This window comes from Oncorhynchus clarkii, chromosome 5 (genome assembly GCF_045791955.1).
Source record: "Oncorhynchus clarkii lewisi isolate Uvic-CL-2024 chromosome 5, UVic_Ocla_1.0, whole genome shotgun sequence".
In the NCBI taxonomy this organism is placed as follows: domain Eukaryota; kingdom Metazoa; phylum Chordata; class Actinopteri; order Salmoniformes; family Salmonidae; genus Oncorhynchus; species Oncorhynchus clarkii.
Genome location: NC_092151.1, coordinates 85,637,582 through 85,643,581, shown reverse-complemented (window position 1 = coordinate 85,643,581; position 6,000 = coordinate 85,637,582).

The following is a 6,000-nucleotide window of genomic DNA, read 5'->3' as shown; positions in this document are numbered from 1 at the left end:
ACCATCATGTTAAACTGTGTTATACTGAGTCTGGAGACAGATGCAGTTTAGTTTTAACCACATCCAGAGACAGGATAGCATCATCCAAACAAGACAAAGACAGGTAGATTGGAGCAGTGCAGAGCAATGGCAGTGATAGGGCTGAGATAGGATGGAGGGAGATGGAGTGATGGGAGGAGGGGATGATGGGAGGAGGGGATGATGGGAGAAGGAGGTGCAGATGCATCAGGGCTGGCACACAGTCTGACAATCAGGAGCCCATCACAGTCCCACTGGCTCCACTCTCTCTCTCCCACCACAGAGAGACATGTGTGTGTGTGTGTGTGCGTGCGTCTCCCAGACTGTGACCCTGTTCAGAGGAATATTACTAGACAGAGAGAGAGAGTGATAGCAGATGAACAGAGGGAGAATCTACGCTCTGATTGTCCTTAAAAAAAAGCTTGTCAGCCTGTGGCATATGTTAATAACATCCTGTTTGACCCCTGTAGTATGTGAAGTATGGCAACGCAACCAGTACGGTGCCATGCAAGTCAATATTCTCATTTACTAAATCATGAAAAAACAAAATAGACATTCTGCTAGATGATTTAACACGAGATAATCATTGGCATGATATAGCTAACTAACTAAGTAGATCACATTTGGTGTCTCCCTTCGCTAGCTAGCAAATGTTAGCTGCCAGCTAACTAGCTATCATTGACATGACAGAGTTTCCATGCAAGTTGTTTAGCTAGCTTTTTTGGATTACCATGCTAGCTAGCTAGTTATCTAACCTTTGAACTCAGGTACAGCCTTTAGCTAGGTAGCTCGTAAATTAGCTAGCTAGCATACTTTGTCAGCACACTAACATGAGTGGTACCAATTTTAAGACTAACTTACTAACTAGCTAACTAGCTAGTGTTTAAGCAAAAATGGTGATAACTAGCAAAGCCCTTTCATCAGTGGTAGCTGGCTATTAGTGTTAGCAAGTAATGTTATTATTATTATTATTGTAAGCTAGTGGTGTCGCACCCTGATCTGTTTCACCTGTCTTTGTGATTGTCTCCATCCCCCTCCATTTGTCATCCATCTTCCCCATTATCGCCTGTGTATTTTCAAGCCAACCAGCGTTTTGTGTCTCAGCTCCTGCTTTTTCCAGTTTCTCTTTTCTCTTCCTCCTGGTTTTGACCCTTGCCTGTCCTGACTCTGATCCTGCCTGCCTGACCACTCTGCCTGCCCCTGACCCTGAACCTGCCTGCCGATCTGTACCTTTTCCCCCCTCGTGATGTCCGACCTCTGCCTTACCCTGTCCCTGAGTCTACCTGCCGTCCGATACTGTTGCCCCCCCCCTGGTTTACTGACCCCTGCCTGCCTTGACCTGTCTATTGCCTGCCCCTGTTGGGTTATTTAACTATTGTTTACACAGCGTGTTCTGCATCTGGGTCTTACCTTCATACCTGATAGTACAAACTGGCCATGACTGACCCAGCAGACCCGGACCAGCTGCGCAACGCCATCTCCTCCCAAGGAGCCTCCATTGGTCGGCACAAGGAATTGCTTCGTGGGCTGATGGAAGGGGTCCATACGTTGGCTGAGCGCCATGACCGGGCATTGGACATGCTACTGGAGCAATTCCACGGTTCATCTGGGGGGCAGCCTGCCACGGTGGTAACCCTACCGCCCCTCAGCAACTCGGCGGTTAGCAGCTCGCCCCACCGGCCCCTCCACCTTCCTGGGAGCCCCGGTTACCTCCTCTGGAACGCTTTAATGGAAAGCCGAGCACCAGTCGGCTTAGCTCTGTGTGCCCTAATTTTCGAGCTTCAGCCCTCCTCCTTCCCATCGGATTGCTCCACAATAGCCTACCTCATCACGCTGATGTCTGGAAGGGATCTCATCTGGGCTACCGCAGTATGGGAACAGTAGCCGGCCATATACGCGAGCCTGGAGGGGTTTGTGGGAGAGGTGAGGAAGGTCTTTGATGCCCCGTTCTCCGGGAGAGAAGCTGCCTGGAAGTCAATCCAGCTCCGGTAGGACACCCGCACTGTGGCCGACTATGCGGTGGATTTCCGTACGTTGGCAGCGGAGAGTGCATGGAACCCGGAAGCACTGTTCGACATGTTCCTGCATGGCATCTTGGAGGAGGTTAAGGACAAGCTTGAGGCTCGGGAGTTACCCACAGATTTTGACTCCCTCATTGCTTCGACCATCCACATTTATGGGGATTGCGGGAACAAAGGATGGAGAGGATATTCAATATCACTCGCACATCCAGGGATTCTACCTTGCTTCTGAGTCACCCCTGAAGCACCAGGAGATTTCCCGACCTTCTTCGAGAGTCACTGAGGAGGGCCGAGGCACTGTTTCCCGAGTCCACGCAACTAGGCAGGGCTGGGCTGTTGCCAGCGGAACGCCAACACCGGTTCAGCACAATGAGCTGTCTGTATTGCGGGACATTTTGTACTTCGTTACCGGTAAAAGACCTGATTCGCCGGTAGGAGCGAGTACTCTGGTGGGCCATATGGGGAACTTTTCTGCTTCCCTTACTCGCACCCCTTTTCATGTCATTCTGCTGTGGGGAAACCAGTCCAAATCTCTCCTAGTCCTCATTGACTCTGGGGCCGATGACAGCTTTTTGGACGTCACACTGGCTTCCGAGCTGAACATCCCCACTCAGCCCCTCTCCATTCCAATGGATGTTAGAGCGTTGGACAGGCGCTCTATAGGTCGGGTTACCCATAACACCACTCCCATCAACCTACTGATGTCAGGGAATCACCTGATTCCTACCACCTGGTGCGGATACGAGAGGGGGGCGAGTGGAAGACCGCCTTCAACACAGCCAGCGGCCACTACGAATATCTGGTCATGCCCTTTGGCCTCACCAACTCCCCTGCCGTGTTCCAGGCTCTGGTGAATGACGTTCTCCGCGTCTTGCTGAACCGGTTCGTCTTCGTCTACATTGATGACATCCTCGTCTTCTCCTGCTCCCCCCAAGGACACGTGCTCCATGTCCGGAAGGCTCTCCAGCGCCTTCTGGAGAACCAGTTGTTCATTAAGGCAGAATAGTGCGAGGTACATCACTCCAACATTCCCTTTCTGGGCTACATCATCTCTGCTGAAAGGGTCAAGATGAGAAGGTGAAAGCGGTAGTGGATTGGTCTCAGCCTACGTTCAGGGTGCAGCTGCAACGCTTTCTGGGGTTTGACAACTTTTATCGCTGCTTTATCTGGGGTTACAGCACCCTGGCATGCCCCCTGTCTGCCCTCACCTCTACCAAGGTTCCGTTCACATGGTCCACGGCCGCGGACCGGGCATTCCGGGATCTTAAACACCGCTTCACCACTGCTCCGATCCTGGTTCATCCGGACCCTTCGTGGTGGAGTCCGATGCTTCGGATGTTGGAGTGGTGGCTGTTCTGTCCCAACGTTCTGCCCTGGAACCAACGTTCTGCCCTGTGCCTTCTTCTCCCACCGCCTCATCGCCACGGAGAGGAATTACGATGTGAAGAATCGGGAGCTTCTCGCGGTGAAGATGGCATTGGAGGAATGGAGGCACTGGCTTGATGGGGCCCCCGGAATCGTCTCGGGCAGAAGGTATGGCTATCCACCCGGGATCTGCCCCTCCGGGTGGAATCTCTCCCCCCGGTTTATCAGCCCGTTCCCCATCTCCAAGATCATTAGCCCCTCTGCTGTTCATCTTCTGTTACCCCGTACCCTTCATATACATCCCACCTTTCATGTGTCCAGAGTCAAACCCATGTCTCACAGCACTTTGTCTCCTGTTTCTAGGCCCACCCCTGGGAGGGGGGTACTGTCACACCCTTATCTTTTTCACCTGTCTTTGTGATTGTCTCCACCCCCCTCCAGGTGTCGCCCACCTTCCCCATTATCCCCTGTGGATTTATCAATCAAATGTTTTATTTATAAAGCCCTTCTTACATCAGCTGATGTCACAAAGTGCTGTACAGAAACCCAGCCTAAAACCCCAAACAGCAAGCAATGCAGGTGTAGAAGCACGGTGGCTAGGAAAAACTCCCTAGAAAGGCCGGAACCTAGGAAGAAACCTAGAGAGGAACCAGGCTATGAGGGGTGGCCAGTCCTCTTCTGGCTGTGCCGGTTGGAGATTATAACAGAACATGGCCAAAGACGTTCAAATATTCATAGATGACCAGCAGGGTCAAATAATAATAATCACAGTAGTTGTAGAGGGTGCAACAGGTCAGCACCTCAGGAGTAAATGTCAGTTGGCTTTCATAGCCGATCATTCAGAGTATCTCTACCACTCCTGTTGTCTCCAGAGAGTTGAAAACAGCAAGGTAGCACGTCCGGTGAACAGGTGAGGGTTCCATAGCCGCAGGCAGAACAGTTGAAATTGGAGCAGCAGCACGACCAGGTGGACTGGGGACAGCAAGGAGTCATCAAGCCAGGTTAGTACTGAGGCATGGTCCTAGGGCTCAGGTCCTCCGAGAGAAAGAGAGAGAGAAAAAGAGAGAGAGAGAAAAGAGAGATAGAAAATTAGAGAGAGGATACTTAAATTCACACAGAACACAGGATAAGACAGGAGAAATACTCCAGCTATAACAAACTGAACCTAGCCCCCCGACACAAACTATTGCAGCATAAATACTGGAGGTTGAGAAAGGAGGGGTCGGGAGACACCATGACCCCGTCCAACGGTACCGCCAAACAGACCTGTGTTCTCTGTTTATCTGTTGCCAGTTCGTCTTGTTTGTTCAAGCCAACCACCATTTGTGTCTCAGCTCCTGCTTTTTCCAGTTTCTCTTTTCTTACCCTACTGGTTTTGAGCCTTGCCTGTCCTGACTCTGAGCCCCTGACCCTGAGCCTGCCTGCCGCCCAGTACCGTTGCCCCACCTCTGGTTTACTGACCCCTGCCTGCCTAGACCTGTCTATTGCCTGCCCCTGTTGGGATATTAAACTATTGTTTATTCGACGTGGTCTGCATCTTGGTCTTATCTTCATACCTGATAAGTGATGGATAACATAACCAGCTAAGCCTAAATGGTAGAAATCATGATAATGATGCTATTAGGGTAAGGTAGTTAGTGTCTATGCTAAATTGTCATAAATTCCTCTTCTCTCCCTTGAGTTATCAGACTCCAGGATGGGAAAATGCTTAAAAAGAAAGAAATACAGTAGATGTGTCACACCCTGATCTGTTTCACCTGTCCTTGTGCTTGTCTCCACCCCCTCCAGGTGTCACCCATCTTCCCCATTATCCCCTGGGTATTTAAACCTGTGTTTTCTGTCTGTCTGAGTCAGTTCGTCTTGTATGTTCCAAGTCAACCAGCGTGTTTTTTCCCATGCTCCTGCCTTTTCTATTCTCTTTTGCTAGTCCTCCCGGTTTTCCAAAACCAAAAATATTGTATTTTCAGCTATTTGAAGCTGGTGTTAAATGCGGAATACACATTTCAGTTGAATGCACTCAGTTGTACAATTGATAGGTTTGTAGGTATCCCCCTTTCCCTGTATGTCCCAGGTTAACCTGAGTGTGTAATACATCACTATATCTCTGGAATCCCCCTTTCCCTGTATGTCCCAGGTTAACCTGAGTGTGTAATACATCACTATATCTCTGGAATCCCCCTTTCCCTGTATGTCCCAGGTTAACCTGAGTGTGTAATACATCACTATATCTCTGGAATCCCCCTTTCCCTGTATGTCCCAGGTTAACCTGAGTGTGTAATACATCACTATATCTCTGGAATCCCCCTTTCCCTGTATGTCCCAGGTTAACCTGAGTGTGTAATACATCACTATATCTCTGGAATCCCCCTTTCCCTGTATGTCCCAGGTTAACCTGAGTGTGTAATACATCACTATATCTCTGGAATCCCCCTTTCCCTGTATGTCCCAGGTTAACCTGAGTGTGTAATACATCACTATATCTCTGGAATCCCCCTTTCCCTGTATGTCCCAGGTTAACCTGAGTGTGTAATACATCACTATATCTCTGGAATCCCCCTTTCCCTGTATGTCCCAGGTTAACCTGAGTGTGTAATAC